General features: G+C 37.1%; 1 long non-coding RNA gene across 1 annotated transcript; it reads right to left on the bottom strand.

Annotated features, from left to right (window-relative positions):
• Positions 1-495: 495 nt before the first annotated feature.
• Positions 496-1,856, bottom strand: LOC122238430. Its single transcript, XR_006217349.1, has 3 exons — positions 1,754-1,856; positions 1,592-1,661; positions 496-646 (listed from the first exon to the last, which is right to left on the bottom strand). It is a non-coding gene; the product is annotated as an uncharacterized LOC122238430 (long non-coding RNA).
• Positions 1,857-20,335: the final 18,479 nt, after the last annotated feature.

The raw sequence follows: 20,335 nt of genomic DNA, 5'->3' as shown, positions 1-20,335 counted from the left end.
TCTATTTTGTGTTCCTGGGGAGAAATATTGTAAAAAATGCATCTGGGTTGGAGATTCATCATGGTCTTGCTGCCCAGCGGCTCCCCTGAATCAAATGGCATACATGTTCCTTGGTGTAGACAAATGGGTAGAGAAGGCTTCAGGGGGGATGCATATGCCCTGATCTGAGCCCTACCTGACTGCACATTGGATGGGAAGCAACCGTGGCATGTGACATATGTAACATTACCCAGTGTAGAATGTTGAAGCTATTACACAACAGGTGTGCAATTAGAATGAAGGTGATACACACTCAGTCGAAGTTGACTGAAACATCTGTCAGCGTCTAATTCTTGATATGCAGGAGTACCAGGAAATACACTGCAAATAAGGGAATTTGCCTTTATGACCAGGTGGCCAAGGAGAAAGGACTCTCATATCTAAAGGAAGTGACATTGCAATTACAATCCCTTGGGAAATGGGGCGGAGGATGTGTATATACTTTAAAGTGGGGAAAATACATCAAAATAATCTTGTGGCCAAAAGATTTCGCTTACGAGGGAGACCAGGGAAGAAGGAGATGTGATGAAGAAGAGTCTCCGGCTGCTGGATCTTCTGTGGAGATGTGTGAACATAATGACAGGACACGCTTTCTCCTCTAATTTTGCTGTGTTACCAGGAAATAAAGTAACAAAACAAGAAGACAAAAAGGGACATACCATCAATGGTCTCTTTCTAGGGAAGTAAAGTGTTTAGACCTTATGGAAAAATTTAGTGTGATCAGAAAAACTGGTACAAGGGAACCCAAACTGAACTAATCTGTCATTCAGATATTACAATACTATAAATTCTAAGCTTTTACATTCCTCTTATATTAGAACCTAGTATAAACACTAGAGTCATGATTCATTATGTGTCATTATGTTCTTAAACCTCTAAATAAATATTTTGGAACCATATAATGGCTAAGTTGATTGACAATCATAGAAAGAGAGACACAGAATATTTTTGTTGCATGTATATGAGCTGATATCTTTATATATCTAGCGTAGTGTTTAGAAAAATCACCAAAACCTGAGACTGCATAATGAATACAGTTCAGAGACGTGAAGGGGAGCAGAGTATATCACCCCTAAATGTATGGCTCTAGCAGGTAGTTGTTTTGAGCAGGAAGTAACACAGACATAGGAAACTCAGAAAGCTTTTTATCTTTTCCTTAACAGCTTAAAACAATTTTCATAGGGAGTCTGTACCAGGAAGAACGTTATTACCAGAGATATATTTTTATGTCAGTAAGACTCAACTGCATGGCAGGACACACATCTGTTTACCCAGTGTGTGCTCCTCACATGTTCCTGTGAATTGTCTTCCTCCTCTTTGAATTCCTAACCCTTGTATCCCTTCTCTTTAGGGGTATACAAGCCTCAATTGTATTCCCCTTGCAGGACTGTCTCTGACTTTACCTGTCTTATGGTGCTGCCATACACAGGTAATTAAACTTGTTTTTCACCTATTAATCTGTTTTATGCCAATTTAATTACCATATCAGCCAAAGAACCTAGAAAGAGAATCCAAAAAATGTCCACCCCCAATCAAGATTGAAACTACTCACCAAAAGGAGTTCGTTAAAAAGAAGAGTTAACTTCTGGTATCAATGTCAGTGAGAAGAATAATTGTTGCTGCTGGATGGAGAGAGAAACAGTTCACAGGTAAGTTTCCATGAAGAGATCCAATGATTCACCAATTAGCAGAGTTGCAATAATCAGTAACTCACTCAGAATCAGTAACTGACCAGTATATCATACAACAAACTGGTGATAAGCCCTGAGGTTTTTACCACAAAAAATGGGTGTTAGATTCTAAAGAGTTACAGTGCTACTCAGTGCTGCTGAGTAGAGTTCAAAGTCTACAGTAACATCAGAAAACAAAGATGAATTTGCTTGCTGCCCTACTCATGATACTCTTAAGGCTATAGATCACTAACACAATGGCCTCAGTTGCTTCTACTTCATTAGTACTACTCTTGGGGTCTTTAAATATTGCCGTTGTTTCTTAAGAAATGGTATTGAGAATAGGTTTAGTGTGAACAGTTGAGAAGTGGAGGGAAGAATTCCACATCTGTATGTAGTAAATAGATTTACTTTGCAACATTAGACACTTTCCCAAATTCTACCATCATATGCTTGACACAAATCTGATACATATCCAAATATCATTCAACACTTCCTGTTATTATTCTCCTGAAATAGGCCACCATTTGCAAACTTTTCATACCACTATATCACAGGGAGAGAGCGAGGTCCTGGGGTTGGCTCTTCAGAATCAGTTTTGTGTTCTCTTTTTCAGGGGTTCACACTCTATCCAGTCAGTTTGTGGTTAAATAGAATGGCCATAAAGGATAAATATCTAAGTTCTATTCAAATTCCCTCTATATATACTTGTGTTATTGATCTTAAATGCTGCTACTCTTCTATTGTTAATGCTTCCTCAATAACAGAAATGATTGCTGGAAGTTCCATAATATCTTAGAGTCTAAACTCTCATTTATCACCAGATGATGTATGGAAGTGTTGAATTATTATATTGTACACCTGAAACTAATATAGCACTATATGTTATCTAACTGGAATTAAAATAAAAACTTAAAAAAATAAGTAAAAATTTAAAAGATAAATAAATCAACTCTCATTCATTTGGTGGTTCCAGTATGGTGGCATTAAACACTTTAAACCCATATTTAAAGCATTTAAAACACCGGACCAAAAAAAAAGCCTCAAAACTAGCTGAGGATACCAAAGAGTAAGCAAATCAGGCATTTTGTGTAGGGGAGACAAAAGTTGAGGAAGTGGTCAGGAAGAGAGGGGATAAATTTTTATGTTTTTTGTTTGTTTTTGGTTTTGGCCCATTTGTCCCCGGAGACGGCCACAATTGCAGAACAGTAATGTTGGCTAAAAGTGCAGTAGATTTTTCATTTCCAGATGGCACTAGTAAGCGCAGCTTAATTTACTCAGTTAGGTTGAAAGAGGGCTGTAGTGTTGTTTCATGATCAAAAGAAATATTTAAATGTAACATAATGCATACTCACTAGAACAGACAGTCTGAGGAATACACACTGTGCTTGACAAAAGGGACTACATTTAAAAAAATGGTAATAATATATGTGTATCGTATGATAATTCAGAATAAAATTCATATCAATATCACTCCTCCCTTTCACAACCCTTTCAGATAAGTAGGGAATGTACTTCTTTTCCCTTGTTTTTCATCATAAAATATATGGAACAATTTAAATAAAAGAAATTCCTCTTGATGTGAGGAAGCTGAAGGGATTCCATAAAGAAAGGTGCCATCATGAAGAAGGATCCATACATGCTTCTAGAATGGTATGCCATCACTGGATCTGGATCCCTGGGTTTAGCCTCACAGCTAGGCTCCTTTATAAAGACATGCAGGGGAACAATTTGGCTCCATTAGAATGGGATGACAGCTGCCACCAAGCCTTCAAAGAAATCAAAGAAAAATTAAGTACTGCTCTTGTTCTAGAACTTTGTTTTTTCCAAGTTTTTATATAAATTCCAGTTGGTTCACATACAGTGTATGTGAGTTTCACATGTAAAATTTAGTGTTTCATCAGTTACATACAACACCCTGTGCTCTCACTACTAGTGCACCCTTTAATACCCATCACCCATTTAACACATTCCCTTGCACACCTCCCCTCCAGTAAACATCAGTTTGTTCTCTATACTTAAAAGTCTGTGTCCCAGTTGGCCCCTCTCTTTTCATCCCTCTATTTTCATCTATTTTGTTTCTGAAATTCTACATATGTAGGGCACTTGGGTGGTTCAGTCAGTTAGGTGCCCAACTCTTGTTTTCAGCTCAGATCATGATCTCACTGTTTGTGAGTTCAAGCCCCATGTCTGGCTCTGCACTGAGACTGCAGAAAAATCACTAAACACAAAAAATTAAGCTCTAAATATGTGTGAAATCATTTGGTATTTGTCTTTCTCTGATTGACTTATGTGGCTTAGCATTATGCTCTTTAGCTGTATTTACATGGTTGCAAATGGCAAAATTTCATTCGTTATTATGGCTGAGTAGTATTCTATTGTATGTCTATACATACATTCTTTATCCATTCATCAGTCAATGGACAATTGGACTATTTTCATAGGTGGTTATTGTTGATAATGCTGCTATAACTAGCAGGGTGCATTTGTCCCTTCCAATCAGTACTTTTGTCTCCTTTGCATAAATACCTAGTAGTGTGATAGATCTATCATAGGGTAGTACTATTTTTAACTTTCTCCTGAACCTCCGCACTGATTTCCACAGTGGCTTTGCCACTTTTCATTCCAACCAACAGTGGAAAAGGGTTTCCCTCTCTCCTCATCCTCACAACATGTGTTGATTCCTGTGTTGTTATTTTTAGCCATTCTGACTGATGTGAGGTGACACGTCATTGTAGTTTTGATCTGCATTACCCTGATGATGAGTGATGTTGAACAACTCTTCATGTGTCAGTAGGTCATCTGTGAGGTTTAGAAAAAAGTCTATGCCTGTCTTCTGCCCTTTTTCTAACTGGATTATTTGTGTTTTTGAGTGTTGAGTTGTGTAAGTTCTTTACACATTTTGGATACTAACCATTTATCAGGTATGTCATTTGCAAATATCTTCTCTCATTGTGAAGGTTACCTTTGAATTTTGTTGATTATTTCCTTGGCTGTTCAGAAGAATTTTATCTTGATGAAGTCCTAGTAGTTTATTTTTGCTCTCTGTTTTTCCTTGCCTCAGGAAAAAATAACATATCTAGTAAGAAGTTGCCTTGGTCAATGTTACTTTACCCTATACATAGGGCATAGAACAGGAATCACTTGGGTGTCCTAGCCCAAAAGCTGGGCTCTGTTCTCAGTCAAGTAGTCTCCTTCTCCAAACAGCTAGACCCAGTAGCAGAGGGTGGGTGGCCAGGATGTTTGCAAGAAAAAGCTACAACTGCCTTGCTAGTTGAAGAAGCTAATACACTTATTCTAGGACAGCATCTGGATATAATGACCCACATGAAGTTCAATGAGTTTTAGAGGCCAAAGGACATCAATGGCTAACTGGAGGGAGATTGTGAAAATATCAGGCCATCCTCCTTGACACCCCTGATGTAACTCTTGGGGTGTGGCAAGACTTGAACCAAGCTACTCTACTGCTTGATAAAGACAATAAAGACCTTTTAGTTCACTCTTTAAGGACATTATAAAACAAGCCTACTCAAGTAGGCCTCTTTGAAAGAATAAACCTCTGTATAATCCAGAGGCTGAATGATTTACAGATAGAAGCAGTTGTATGCATGAAGAAATAAGGAAAGCTTGATATGCTCTTGTCAGTCTGTAGGATGTGATCAAGGTCAAACTGCCTCCCCATACTTTGTCACAAGAGGCTGGGCTGCTTTAATTTAACCACTATAATTAGGTAAAGAGTTAATGTTCAATATATATATATATATATATATATATATATATATATATATATATACTGATTCTAAATATGGCCTATTAATACTCTATGCCCATTAGCCTTCTGGAAATATTGTCTTTGTTTCTGTTCCTACTCCAACTGGCTTGTTTTTTACAAATAATAATTACAACAGGAATCTTCCTTTGCTGTAGATGCTATTGTTGCTGCGCGGCTTCCAAATCGAAATATCCTATTCCTGTGAGGAGGCCTCATATATTCTTCTAAGACCGACAACTTATAAATAGGAGACTTTCATTTAATCAGATGGGTTGGGATTTTTATGCCTCCAATAGACAGAGTCTACAACCCCTTTCAGCTTGAAGAAGTTACAGAAGATGATGCCTTCACCTCCAACCCCCTCTATAAGAATGAGGAGGATAAAAATCTCATAGCAGGGAGATGAAGTAGGGAAATGAAGGGTCTTCAGTTTAGAAAGCCTCCATCTCTATTTTTTTTCTGTTAGACCCCATTTACTCATCTTCTGTATTTTGCTCTGAATATGCCAAACAAGCCATGTTCCCACTTCCAGGGGGAAGCGAAAAAGTTTATCATTCTCTGAGTTTTGTACTAGGCCCCAAACACCTAATAACACCCAAGAAGAGCCAGATCTTGAACACGTTCCAGTACATCAATTTCAAACAAACCTCAGCTGACACTGGCCGCAACATTCCTGCCTTTGGTACTTTATGCAACAATACCTACGGTTCACCTGACACTCGCCTTCGATTGATTGAATTCCTGAAAGAACGTGAGCCCCATGTCCTTTTCTAATATAAACTCCTAACCCCAAAGAAAGAGGAGACTCATTCTCCTCTCCTTTCTGAGTCTCCCAGGCACTCCAACTGTTTTCTCCGTCTGTAACTTATGCTACTCAGGAAATTCTGTTTCCACATTCTCTAGTTCACATTGGAATTCAATCCTGCATGAAGCCAAGGGCTGGTTCTGTGGGACCTTCCACTGGGTTCTCTGACCCTGCCTGCGTCAATCTCACTTATTCCAGCACAGACCCTGATGTTCGTTGGATATTGCTAACATTTAATATTTCTAAAGTATGATTGTAGGAAAAGTCATTAATTACATTATCATACTTTATTCTCCTACCACTCAGTAAAAGGCTTCCACTCCATGACCCTGCCGTATGTGCCAAAAAGAAAAAAAAAGGATTATTTTCTGTTTTCTATAACCAGTCTCTTCTTATCCTTCAATCCTCCTTTTCACTATCAAAATACATAAATAAATAAACATATGGATTAAAATTCACTTGTCTCCTCCAGTGTGAAATCACTAACTTGAGGTAAAAATAATTTTAAAATCACTGTTAGAGCTATTACTTTCCTCCCACAGATCTTCCCTCTTATTCCTCTTTCTCAAAAGGGCATCTGACAAAGAAGCTAAGTGTCCACATGTCAGTGGAGGAAGATTCTCCCAGTCTAGCCCATGATCGGCCTTCTTGGGCATTGCAGGCCTCCACTAACACGTCTCTCATAACAGTGTAGTGTGCAGTACAGGTGTCTGTTGTCTGACATTGGCCACTCCTGCTCGTGACCATGAATCTCCTTCTGCCTAAGGTCTCAGGTTTCTGTGACCCAGAAGCCTCCTTATTGTCACCCCGGGTCTCTTCTTGTCAGTAGATTCCTTTAGTGCTTCTTCATCCTTTACAGGACGTTGCGGAGCTTCCTTTATCTTAGGAAAACAGTTCTCAGCTCCATAATTTCCCTCCCCTGTTTGGTTGTTTATTTCCCCTCTTTTTTCACAACACTCCTTCTTCAAATTGAGGAGTAATTTGCATACTAAAGATTCATGCATGTTAAGTGTGTAGATGATGGATTTTGTGAAATTTATATATTTTCCTCAATCCAGAAAGTTTACAAGTTACCCGTCAAGTAAATCTCCCATCCGTCAGAGGCAAGTATTGCTTTGATTTTCTTACTCAAATTATCTATAGTTAAACATAGTAGGTTGAGATTCATTCATATTTTCTGTGTACCAGTGGTTCATTCCTTTTGATTACTGACTAGTATTTTTTTTTCTATAAGCATAATACAATTTGTCCTTTTACCAGTTGATGGACACTTAAGTGGTTTCCTATTTGGGACAATTACAAATAAAGATGCTATGAGTATTCTTGTACAAGATTATTTTGGGATATACATGTTTTTAATCTCTTGCATAATACCTAGGAATAAAAGAACTAGGTCGTAGAGTAAATGTATCATTCACTTCATTGTTTACATTTCTTGAATCTTACTTGACAAGAAATTTGAGTTCTCCGAAGTACTCAGACCATTTTACACTCCCAGGAGCAGTGTGAAAGATTTCCATTTGCTCCACATGCTTACCAACACTGAGACATTTTGGTGCATTTTTAAAAAAATTTTAGACATTCTAGTGCATTTAAGGTACTGCCTTGTGATTTCCTTTTTACTTAAGATAATTGTAATACCTTTATATTCCTGAGATAAAAATCTTAGACAACATGAAAAAAAACTACACGTGATTAAAAAAAAACTAATATATTTCCCTAATTATAAAGAATTATATGTAACAAAATAAAATAATGTGTATGTAAATATGAAACAAACAGGTATTATACCACTACAAAGCATAATAAGTAGCCAAATCTTGCCTCTATGAGCAGAATCACCACAAATGCAACTACTACGTATGCATACAGGAGACACATTGCCTTTGTAATTCATGTATATAAAGCATTGTTATCAGCAATGTTATTTTTTTTTAATTGTAAGTGTCTTGATAAATTTCTGAACACAACAAAATAGGATAGAATCATTTTTCAAGTACATGGTAAATGCATGTAAGTGGTTATGAAAATGGCTAAAAAATTTTGAGTTGTTACACCAAATGGAATCAAGGAAACAATAAGATACTTATCCCAAATTTTCAGAGCTATGAATATCTACAGTAACATCAGAAATCTGTGCAGGATTCAGAAATGTTCTCGGGTTGGGGAACGATCATTACAACAGAAAATGTCTAGGACCCTTGGTGCCTTCCTACCCTGATATATTGTGACAAAGAAAAATGTTCCTGCATATTTCCAGACACCACCCAGAACCAGTTCCCTGGCACCACTTGGGGTAGGTGGGCAGCCAGGGGCCCCAGCTGCACACATATTCCACCAAACTCTGCCCTCAGCCAGTTCTGCCCTAGTGCTGTTCTTTCATTGGGTCCCCAAGCTGCTTTAATTGAAATCATTTCATAAATATTTTACTTTGGGTTCTGCCAGGACACAGACTAAGATTGGCATGCGGGCTGAGAACTGCCCTCAGAAACAATGCCTGTGAGAGAGTGAAAACAGGTGCTCTGGGCAGAGGGAGAAGTTGAACTGCAATGCAATAGCAACAAAACCCACAAGCGATCACACAGGGAGCTAAGGAGCTGGGCTGCCCTTCAAATTGTTTTAACTTGAAGCAGTTTTGCCGCTACAGATGCAAATGCAAATAAAATTCGTGCAACTGCAGATGAAGGAGGTGTAATCTGCACTGAAAACTGCTTTGTTTTTTTCATGGGCCAATATTTTAGCATCAATATTTACCTTTTAAAGCAAACACCTGTTGTAGTAGATCCTAATGTTTTAAGGGTCTTTACACAAATAGAGATGGATTTATCTGACCTTTGAAAACAAAATTTAAATGTCAGAAGATACTTCCAAATTCATATCAAAAAGTTCTTTCAAAAACATTATCCCAAGTGTATAGGTGGAAAATATCCCAGATCCATACTTTCTAAAGAGTCAGAGTAACACAAGAATCAATCTGTTAAAGATACCACCAAATCTGGATATTAATCATTTTATTTTAGTGATTATATAGCATTCAGATATGTTTGGGTTGGTATTGTCCAACCGATTGCCTATTATTTAACATCTTGGACATGTGGCACTAGGTCACATCCTAGTAATTTCCAGGCCTTTAATTGCTTTAGTGTAACTATGTGCTGGGGCCATAATATGACTTCTTTCTCTTTGTTCCCTGAGCACCTTCATATACACAAAGAAGCCTTCCCTTACCTAAAACTCCACATGGTTCCACTTCAAGGCCTTTCTCCCCAATATTCTTAGGATGGAGGCAGTGAACCATGAGAGCCTTTTGAAACTCAGGGACTATGGTAAGTGAGTGAGGCATTAAGCTTCGGTGCATAATTTAAGGAGGCAGCCAATTCAGTTATTAAGAAAAATAATATTTTAGGGGCATCTGAATGACTGAGTTAAGCCTCTGATTCTTGGTTTAGGCTCAGGTCATGATCTTGCGGTTCTTGAGTTAGAGCCCCACATCAGGCTCTGTGCTGACATCCTGCTTGGGATTCTGTCTCCCTCTCTCTTTGCTCCTCCCTCACTCTCTCTGTCTCTCTCTCAAAAATAAATAAACATTTTTAAAAATGCCATAAGAAAAAGATAAATAATATTTTAAAACCAGAAGGGAAAAATTATATTAAGGTAAAATCTATGATAAGGGAAATATCCAAAACGAAAAAAGATGTTTTTAACGTTTATTTATTTTTGAGAGAGAGAGACAGGGTTAGCAGGGGAGGAGCAGAGAGAAGGAGACACAGAATTGGAAGCAGGCTCCAGGCTCTGAGTTGTCAGCACAGAGCCCAGCGTGGGGCTGAAACCCACGAACCGTGAGATCATGACCCAAGCTCAAACTGATAGCTTACTGGACTGAGCCACCTGAAATATCCAAATTTTAAGATACAACTGATTTTTCCTTTTTCTTCAGGTGTCAAATGGATCAGTACAGCACTGTTATTTAAAATTTTAATTTCAAGTTCCTCTACAATATCCTTGAAACTTTTCCAGCATTTCTCCATTTTTATTAATGAAGGGTGCCCTAAATTGTGCATTCCCAAAGCACCTCATGCCTTTTTTTCCCCCACGTGCTTTGCCCAGACAAGGCGACATGAAACAAAAGTCTGTAAGCTTCACATATACCTTTTTGACAGCATTCTATGTCTCTGTTACCCTGTTACCCTGACATATCCTAGAGTAGCATCAAGCTAATATCACCCCCTTTACGTATTTATATGGACTAGTACTCCATTGTACCAATTGTGGAAAACTTTCCTTACTGTGCTAGAACTCAATGGTCTCTAAAAATTACTCCCTACATCACTGCAAGTGTCTGACTCATTTTGATATATATTCGTACAATGTCTACCTTTGCCGCCCAATATGTATGTTCTCTAAAGGGCAAACAATACAAGCTACTTGAGGTGGTTTACCTACTTTATGTTGCAAAACAAACAATGGGCTAGCACATAAATATTGAAAATGCACACTTTCCTTTTTCCTGGATTCCAAGAATGCATCTCTTTGCTTCTTGGCACATATATTTGGAGTTGTGACAGTAGAGTCAATGAACTCATCCTTTGCATTCGTAAGAAATATTATTGATCATTCTTCCTGGTTTTACCTCAACTAGGGAATGTTCATGTAACCTTTTAAGTGAATTTGCCTTTGATCAGTATTTATCCACTTTTTTCCTAAAACATCCTTACTGGACCAAAAATATGAAGTAACACAGAATGTAGAGGCATTATTTCAAGCTGCAGATGGCAAACATATAATGCTACTACAAGAATAAACCTCAATGTTCAGAGAAGACAAATGAATGGAGGCAGAATGTAGCTTATTGTGTGCCTGGGTCTGGAGCACAAAAACAGAAATTAACTGCTCAAGGACACAAGGGACTTTGGGAAGTTGACAGACTTGTCCTAAAACTGAATTGTGGTGATGGTTGCACGCTAAATTACTAAGCATTAGTATGTCATACACTTAAAAGGGGTTAATTTTATGGTATATAAATAGTCCCTCCACAAAGCTGTCAAAAAAAGAACTTAGAGTGAGCTTATCTGATATGCAACTCAGAACATAAAACCATTGGTTACTGTTCCTATGGTCCTTATATCAAGTCAAGATTTGAAAGTAAATTACCCTCTTGACTTTTACCCCCAAATGGAGGTAGAGAGTCTACTGCAGCTCTAGATTCTCACTAACAAAAATGTGCATGATAGCCTGCAGTTCTCTTACAAACCTTTGACTTCTTAAGAGATGCTCCTTTTCTTCTATTTCCCTCCCATACGCTTCAAAGGAAGTTAAAATCAATTAATTGGATACAGGGTTGAAGAATAACTATCAATCTCATAAAAAGAAGAAGAAACTTCAGTTGGCTCTATTCTCAAGTGCAATGCGCACTCCCATCTGAAAGAAATCACCGAATATCAATAAAGAGATCAAAGCAGTGCTTTTTCTAAACACAAAGACAAGTACAATCAGAGCTGTTATATTTACTAGGAGAGTTTAATTTTCAACATGAAAATACCTCTAAATCAACTTACTTTTTCATTACACAATCTACCAGATTCAGTTGATGATAATCTACTGAAGAATGCTTTATGAAAATTTTGGACTTTACAATTCATTGACAAAGCTTAGTGTAAAACATAAAACCCCCATTGTCCATCTCACAGGGAAGTGATGGATTTAGATACAAGAAGTATAGACCACGTGGTAAGAAGTAGTGCTTTAGTCTGGCACATCTTGAGTATGTAGCTGGAAACAGCTAGCTCATATACATTAATATATTTATAGAAGTAAATATTAGGGTGCCTGGGTAGCTTATTTGGTTAATTGTGGGACTCTCGATTTCGGGTCAGATCATGGCAGTTTTGGTAGTTTGTGAGTTTCTAGGAATTTGACCATTTCTTCCAGTTTGCCCAGTTTACTGGTATATAATATTTCATAACATTCTTTTATAATTGTTTGTATTTCAGCGGTGTTGGTTGTGATCTCTCCCCTTTCATTCATGATTTTATTTATTTGGGTCCTTTTGATTTTCTTTTTGATAACTCTGGCTACGAGTTTTATCAATTTTGTTCTTAATTTCAAATAATCAGCCCTTAGTTTTGTTGATTTGTTATTCCAGTTTTTTGTTGTTGTTGTTGTTGTTCATTTCTATATTATTTATTTGTGTTCTACTCTTTATTATTCCCCTTCTTCTGCTGGCTTTGGACTTTATTCACTGTTCCTTTACATTTTTAGGTGTAAGGTTAGGTTGTGTATTTGGGACCTTTCGTGCTTCTTGATATAGGCCTGAATTGCAATATACTTCCCTCTTAGGACTGCCTTTGCTGCATTCCAGAGGGTTTAGACTGTCGTGTTTTCATTTTCATTGGCTTCCATATATGTTTTTTATTTCTTCTTTAATTTCATGGTTAAAATAATCATTCTTTAGTAGGATGCTCTTTAATCTCCATGTATTTCAGGGCTCCAAATTTTTTCTTGTGATTATAAGTGTCATAGCATTATGATATCAATCTTTTTGTACTTGTTGAGGGCTGATTTGTGACCCAGTATGTGATCTATTCTGGAGAATGTTCCATGTGCATGGTTGGGGCATAAATATGGATAGACCCCTTCATTATGATAAAATGCCCTTCTTCATCTTTTCTTACAATCTTTGTTTTAAAGTCTAGAATGTCTGAACTGCCCAGCTAGCTCAGTCGGTAGAGCATGAGACTCTTAAAGTCTAGAATGTCTGATATAGGTATGCTACTCTGACTTTCTTATGATATCCATTAGCATAATGGATGGTTCTCCATTCCCTTGCTTTCAATCTGCGGTGTCTTTAATAGGGAGCAATGTAGATGGATCTTGGTTTTTTTTTTTTTTTCATCCATTCTGATACCCTATGTCCTTTGATAGAAGTATTTATTCCATTTACTTATTTACTTTCAGGGAGATTATTGAAGATATGACTTCAGTGCTATTGTGTTACCTGAAGAGCTGGGGTTTCTGGTGATGTTCTCTGGTCCTTTGTAGCCTTTATTATTTTGGTCTTTTCTTTTATCTCCACTCAAAGAGTCCCTCTTAAAATTTCTTGCAGGGCTAGTTTAGTAGTTATGAACTCCTTCAGTTTTTATTTGTCTGAGAAACTCTTTCTGCCTCCTTCTATCCTGAATGACATCCTTGCTGAATAAAGAATTTTTGTCTGTATATGTTTCCTACTTAGAACTTTGTTTCCTAGCAGTCCTTTCTGTCCTGCCAAGTTTCAGTGACAGGTCTGCTGCTAACCTTATGTGTTTACCCTTGTAGGTTCAGGACATTTTGTACCTAGCTGCTTTCAGAATTCTCTATTTATCTTTGTGTTTTGCAAGTTTCACTATGATACGGTGTGGTGTTGACCTATTTTTGTGATTTTTGAGTGGAGTTCTCTGTTGGCAGAGAAGATGTAGCACTTCAAATACTAAAAGAGTTCATCAACTCTTGGTAAATGTTGAAGAAAAATTGTGCAGAACACAAATATGGGAGAAATGAATAATTGACCAGTTACCACAATATCCTCAGGTGATCTGATCTTGTTGGAAGGTGACAATTGAATATTTTGTTTACTTATTATTCCCAATGGGTAGGAACAATCTGAGTACTGGTACATTCTCTGGATCTTAAATAACCCAATGTGATGCTTGGTTCCCGTCAGATTGTCTCAGGACCCAAGTAATGCTTGTCTCACTTAGACTCATTAGTGGAGACAGTGGAGAATGGACTTGCTAGGTTTCCTGAAATGTAGGCAGGAAACCCTGGTGCATATATGCCACAGACCCTAGCACCATAGATGCATAGAACATTTTTAGGATTTTACAGTTGAATTTCATATATATGAATAAAGAGGCCTTTATCACTTCTCATGTTCTGTCTCCTCTTTAAAATTAATTTGTTTATTATCAGGTAAAATAAATTGTCAGTGTTCACAAACCATATAGGTACATCACAATGAATCTATAAAGTGATGCAATCATCAATCAAGGAAAATAAATAACAATAATTCTTGGCATTCTGGGTCCACAATGTTGATTTTATTTCACTCAGACAGTGACACTGATTTATCTTTTCAAACTGCATGCATCTAGCTGCTGTTCAGATACTATAATGCATATTATATTTCATCATAAATATTTTTTATGGTTAGAAATGTAATCTTATTCAGGAAATCAGTGTCAGTATAGAGAACACATATGCCATAAAAACAACCTGTTCTTAAATTAAACTTAATAACTGTCCTCTGTAGTCTGGGGGCATCAAAACATATTTCAGAGTATCCAAAATAAAAAGATGAGAAAATTCTAAGGAAATTAATTTGAGAAGAAGTCACCAGATCACTGATTAAATTTTTAGAAATTAACTCCTGTAATAATATCATAGAAAGATAGAGACATAGTGACAGAAACACACACACACACACACACACACACACACACACACATACACACACACACACCAGATTTCCATGCAGATACATACATGGAAACCATAGATAAGTATCACTTGAAGTGTGGTTCTAGGGTGCCCACAAAGCTTTTGGGCCTTCCTGAAACCTTGCAAAATCTGAAGTTCTATGCAGTAAGGCCTTGACATCTATATTTTCACACACAAACCAGGCTTTTTCCATATGCTGAATGTCCAAAAAATTGGCATTATAGTGTTGTGTATCTTATTTGAAATAAAACTTTTGCCTGAACTCAGGGATGATCATTAAAGAAAAGAAAATTTGGAGATGGATCCTTGAAAAAGGCAGTAGAAATATGTTCTTCATGTAGACAGAAACATCACTGTATATTGTGAAATAACAGCCTGTTGATCGACTGAGCTAAAATGAAAATTGTTCACTGATTACCTAGAGAAACCTCAGTTTGCCCACTGATGAATTGAAGTTGGTAATTTTATCTCTTTTCCTAGACCCCATGATAGTTCAAAAACATAATGTGTAAAAGAGCTTTTATGGTAATAAGAGAAATGGAGCACAGCAGGATTAAGTGGTTCAGCAGAATGGTTTATAAGACACAGTATTTCCAGGAATCGGGAATCATTGATACAACACCTGTGCCATCAACAATGTCTTGTACCAAGACTACTTAATATACGTCAGACCCATGTTGCCCCGCGGGTATATTTGAGGGTGAAAGTGCCAAGAGCGAAATTCCTAACACAAAGTGTAAGTTGACATTTCAGCTACAACTGAAACAGTAAACCACAACAACTTGTCAATATTGGCAGGAAACCACCAAAACTGGTCAAATCGTTGTGAAGACACTGGATGAGACTTCTCCTAAGTAGGATGGAGTAGGTCATAAAGGCCTATGCTCCCCTGGCTAAAATTAGTTTAAAAAACAACTAAAGTACAATTATATTTTAAACACCTTAGATCTCTGGAACCAGGAAGAACTAGGTAAACTAAAATTCCAGACAGGAAAGAGCCCTTTCTTGGTAAGTATGCAGGTTTTCTTTTCTGGGCACATTTGATAATTATGGGCTTAGGCCAGATTTTGTAACTTTGGGCAGGAGAATAAGGAACTAAAATTCATACCACTGAAGAGAAGGGCTAAATACTTTCATTTCTAAGGACTAAGGAGAAACACACCTCCCAGTCTCTCACTGGAATGGGATGAACCAGACAGACTTGAGTCATGTTAAACTGAAAACTCAGTTTCAATCAAGCTTAATCCCTAATTGGAAACTAAGAGCTAAGAGAAAGGAATTAAGGATCTTTCATTTCTAGAGTCAGACAGAGCAGGTTTGGATAAGAGTGCTAACACTACCTATTTGCCCAAGGGAAATTTCACTTAATCTCAACATCTCATTTTTTCAGTTATGAAACACCACCAACTTTATAAGGATTTTGTTAATAATAAAGGAGATAATGCATATGTGATTCTAAAGTCAATATCTTGTATAAAGAAGATGTCATATAAATATATTTTTAAGCACAAGGTTTCCTTCACTCTACTACACACAAACTCTTGCTTGAGAATAAATAAGGAGCAAGGAGGACAAAAGGAAATTTTCTCTAAAGATATACATTACGCCCTAACCCCACAGCTATGGAATTATGAGAAAGGCGTTCAGAAAGGCAAGAGGGGGTAGAACAAGAGCAGGTCATGGGAGTGAGAAATCCTCTCTCAATGCAAGAATCAGGGCTTTTTATATCCTTGTTTAAAGTACTGTTTAGGGAAGCAACTGTGGACATTTCTTAAGAAAGATGAAGAGAGCAATGAGCAAAGTGAAATAAAGACACTGAGGTAGCCAGCACCCCCAAGTTGGGCACAAACACACAGAGATACATCTGTGAGTCTACAGAATCTGATCATGGCAGCATCCAAATACTACAGGCTCAGACTGACTGCATTGCTTTCACTCAGTCAGGCTTACAACCAAAAAATCCAGATGATGCTAAAGTCGGCAAAAAACCATGAGCAGCAGTCAGCAGTTAGAAAATGTAACTCAAAAATATCCTCCTCTCAATAGCTACAGATACCATCTAGGTCTGTTTAGGATAATCTTCACAGGAAATCAGCAAAGCTTATAAAAGGACCATATATCTTTACCAAAGACCCAAAAGAAAACACAAATAAACGGTGAATGTACGATACATCTGAATAGGAAGACTCGGTTAGTGGTGATGTCAGTTTTTAAATGACGTTTTAAGAGTAAATAATACTTACCAAAATTCCAACACAACTCTTCATGACAGTTTATTAATTTATGTTAGAAATTATGACATGGTAATGAAACAGAAAAGTATACCAACAAAAAAATATGTCATTTACAGAAGCCCACTCATGTGTATACAATTGTTTGAAACAAGATCATTTTAATCAGAAGGAAAATGATGGCTATTCAAGAAACAGGCCAAGAAATCCTGGGCCTGTTTTTTTGTTACCTGTTAAGAAAAATCGGTAGTTGTCTTACAGCATAAGATAAATATTTAGACTAAATACAGATATGGTTAATGAATACATGAAAATACTTGTGATAGCAACACTCTCACTCTAAGTTAGACACAAATCCTAGAAGCCATAAAATGAAAGATCGACTCATTAGATACCTAAAAATTAAAATGTAAAGTATGTAGAAAGACCATAAGTAGTTTTTTATAAATGAAAATGTTTTTTATTTTAAGAAGTCAAATCAATAACATGTTAAAATTTTTATTGCTCAAGAGCTTTGGAATTTCTAAACATAAATTAAAAACTATTACATAAAAATACTGCAAAACAAAGGAGGAATCCTCTCCTTATCTGAAATTGAGGAATCTCAGAAAATGGAAAACAGGCCACAGACGGCAAATGATGTAAAGGTGGCATATTAAGGTTTATTAATCACTGAAGTTTTTCAATAATGAGCCAATGACTGTCCAGGATGAAAGTATACAACTCAATATATTTCCTTCTGAAAGTGCTTTCTTAAAATAGTCTTGCACTGCTGAGAATTCTATTCTTCATTCATATCTCAGATGACCTTCAAGGGAAAAATGTTGCATCTCCTTTTGGAAAATCTTATCAAACCTTTCATTCTGCTCAACAGTTATCTGATTTTTCTAGTCTCCAAAAGCACCCGGAAGGAAAAGCAAAGAAATTACTTCAACAAAAGTTCTGGGAAGAGGGGTGTGAGGCATCAGTGTTGGGAGAAACACCATTTTTTGGACTTTCATTCCTCTCGCCCCGTTAGGCCCCAGTTGCTCCTGCACATGGCTATGGCCCTTCACTGTCCCACCTTATGGCAAAGGGCACACAAACTCATTATGGCAATTATGATGTAATTTAAGATAACTAGTCCCATTCCTCAGCTGTCAGCCACCTGCAAAAGAAGAAAACTCCTGCAACTTGTTTACTATTTTTTTCAAGGCTAACATGGGCTAGTATAGTTTATAGAAGTCCTTTAAAGATTCCAAAAATCAGATGTCTTTGTGCAAGTATTTACTGGTGAAGACATGGATGGTCAGAGAGGTTTTTTTAAATATAGCCCAAGCTCATACAGTTTGGAATGGTTCACCTGTAATTATTCTATCTAACCCACTGTAGGTGACATTGGTCTTACTTTAAACTTAGGGACACAGAGTTGTGATGACAAATAGAGGCTGATAGAAGGAGAGGCCAAAAAAAAAAAAAAAAAAAAAAAGGAACACCGATTGTAAAATAACTGAACTGTAAACAAATAACTGAAACAAACTGAAATAATAACAAAACCGAAGACACAAACCCAAACGGTGCAGGAGTGGTAAAGCCGGTGCAAGTAATGTTCTGTTACATGTAAGAGACAAATACATGTCTGTGCAGAAGAAACAGGTGGGGATGTGCATCACTTCCACAAGGAAATTTAGCTTCTCCTATTTGTCTTCTTAGCCATTTGAGTCTCTCATTTTCAGGTGGGTGAAAGATGTATATGCACAGAAAATTTTCTTTTTTCAAAGAAAACAAATTGCTTGTGCAATAAAAGGGGCACTTGACAAGGGTCATAGCGCCTACAACACGATAAGGTGTGCTGAGTGTAAGGGAAGGGTATATCCCCGCTTCAGGTCGGCTCCAAGTTACCAGTGATTCATTGATTCATACTGTTAAATTGAATGGGTAAAGATATACAAAGAGATCAAGTGAAGGAGATGCTAATGTAGAGAACTCTAAGTCAATATTATTGCTACTTGACATAGAGGCACAGAACCCTATGATTAAAAGCAAAATTTATGACTATAATTCTGTATTATAGATTTTCCAGCTATTAAGTTAGAATATCATAAAATACAATTTAGAAAGATTGCATAAAATAACAAAAATATTCTAACATGCTCAAATTTGTCACTAAGATAGAGGATTCATTCATTTAAAAACTCACTCACCAGAGGTAGGACATACTGAGATAAATGTGATATTCTTATACATTTTGTGATGTAAGATTCTGGTTTACTTGTGGACCCATGATAGTTCTGCCCAGTAACAAAAGAACAGTGACTACGTGTTGTTAATTCAGCCCTGGGGCATGTTTAGGATAAATCACAGAGAAGAGCTGCCAGTGATGGCCAACAGCCCACCATTACTTCATCGTCATGTGCTGAGCCAATGCTAACAGGGGGAAACAGTCTAACACTAAATGAATATCCATTTTGTGGCAGACATTGTATTAGGCGTTGTTAGAATTCCAGGGGCCATGGGGAAAGCCTTGTGATTTTAGGTTATTCATCAGATTCATTCAGGGACCAAATATTATAGTCTTTTGAATTGCACCAAGATGAAATCATGGAAAATCATTTGTCTAAAGAAGGCACTGGGCCATGAGGGCTCCATGTTAGGAACATCAGCCAAGAAACTTAGAAGCCATAGTTTGGTTCATTTGTAACATACCGCAGGACAGCCATTCACTGTTCAACCTCACCTTTGTGAAGAAAATGACCTTTACTTGTATCCTAAATTCAGTGCTCAGTATAATGTCATAATTTTCCAGGGGTCATACTTCATGTTGTCACATGTGACCTGTCTCACTACAGCATCCATGTCTCTTCTCTCAGTTCGTACACCAGAAATTTACAGACTTTTAACATAAACCTCTGAGATCCTGCAAAAAATCAGAGTATGATAAATTATGCACGTTATAAGAAGACTTACACAGAAGGTGCAGCTAAATATTATTATGGGAGTGAAAATTGTAAGTGCTTAGGCTGCTTAGAAAATGGAGTTAGACCATGAGAAGTGACTTATTTATTTCCTCTTGGTAAATTAACCCTTCACTTGTCCACTGTTTTAGAGAACATTTGGGTTTATTTGAGGAACACTCATATTTCATTTTATCTGTCCTAACAGCAAGTGTTTGGGGAGTAGCTACTCTATGTCAGATATTGCCCTGTGTGATGGTACAAGTGAACTGAGGCACAATAAAGGATCAGTGCTGGGAATTCAGGACAAAGATCCATTATGGGCAGAGAGTGATTGTGTAACAGAAGTCAGAGAAAATTTCAACAAAGATGATAAATTTGTTTTGGGAATTAAAGCAAAATCAAGAATTTTC

The sequence above is a fragment of the Panthera tigris genome, chromosome B2, assembly GCF_018350195.1.
Source record: "Panthera tigris isolate Pti1 chromosome B2, P.tigris_Pti1_mat1.1, whole genome shotgun sequence".
In the NCBI taxonomy this organism is placed as follows: domain Eukaryota; kingdom Metazoa; phylum Chordata; class Mammalia; order Carnivora; family Felidae; genus Panthera; species Panthera tigris.
This window is presented reverse-complemented; position numbering and strand designations above follow the sequence as displayed.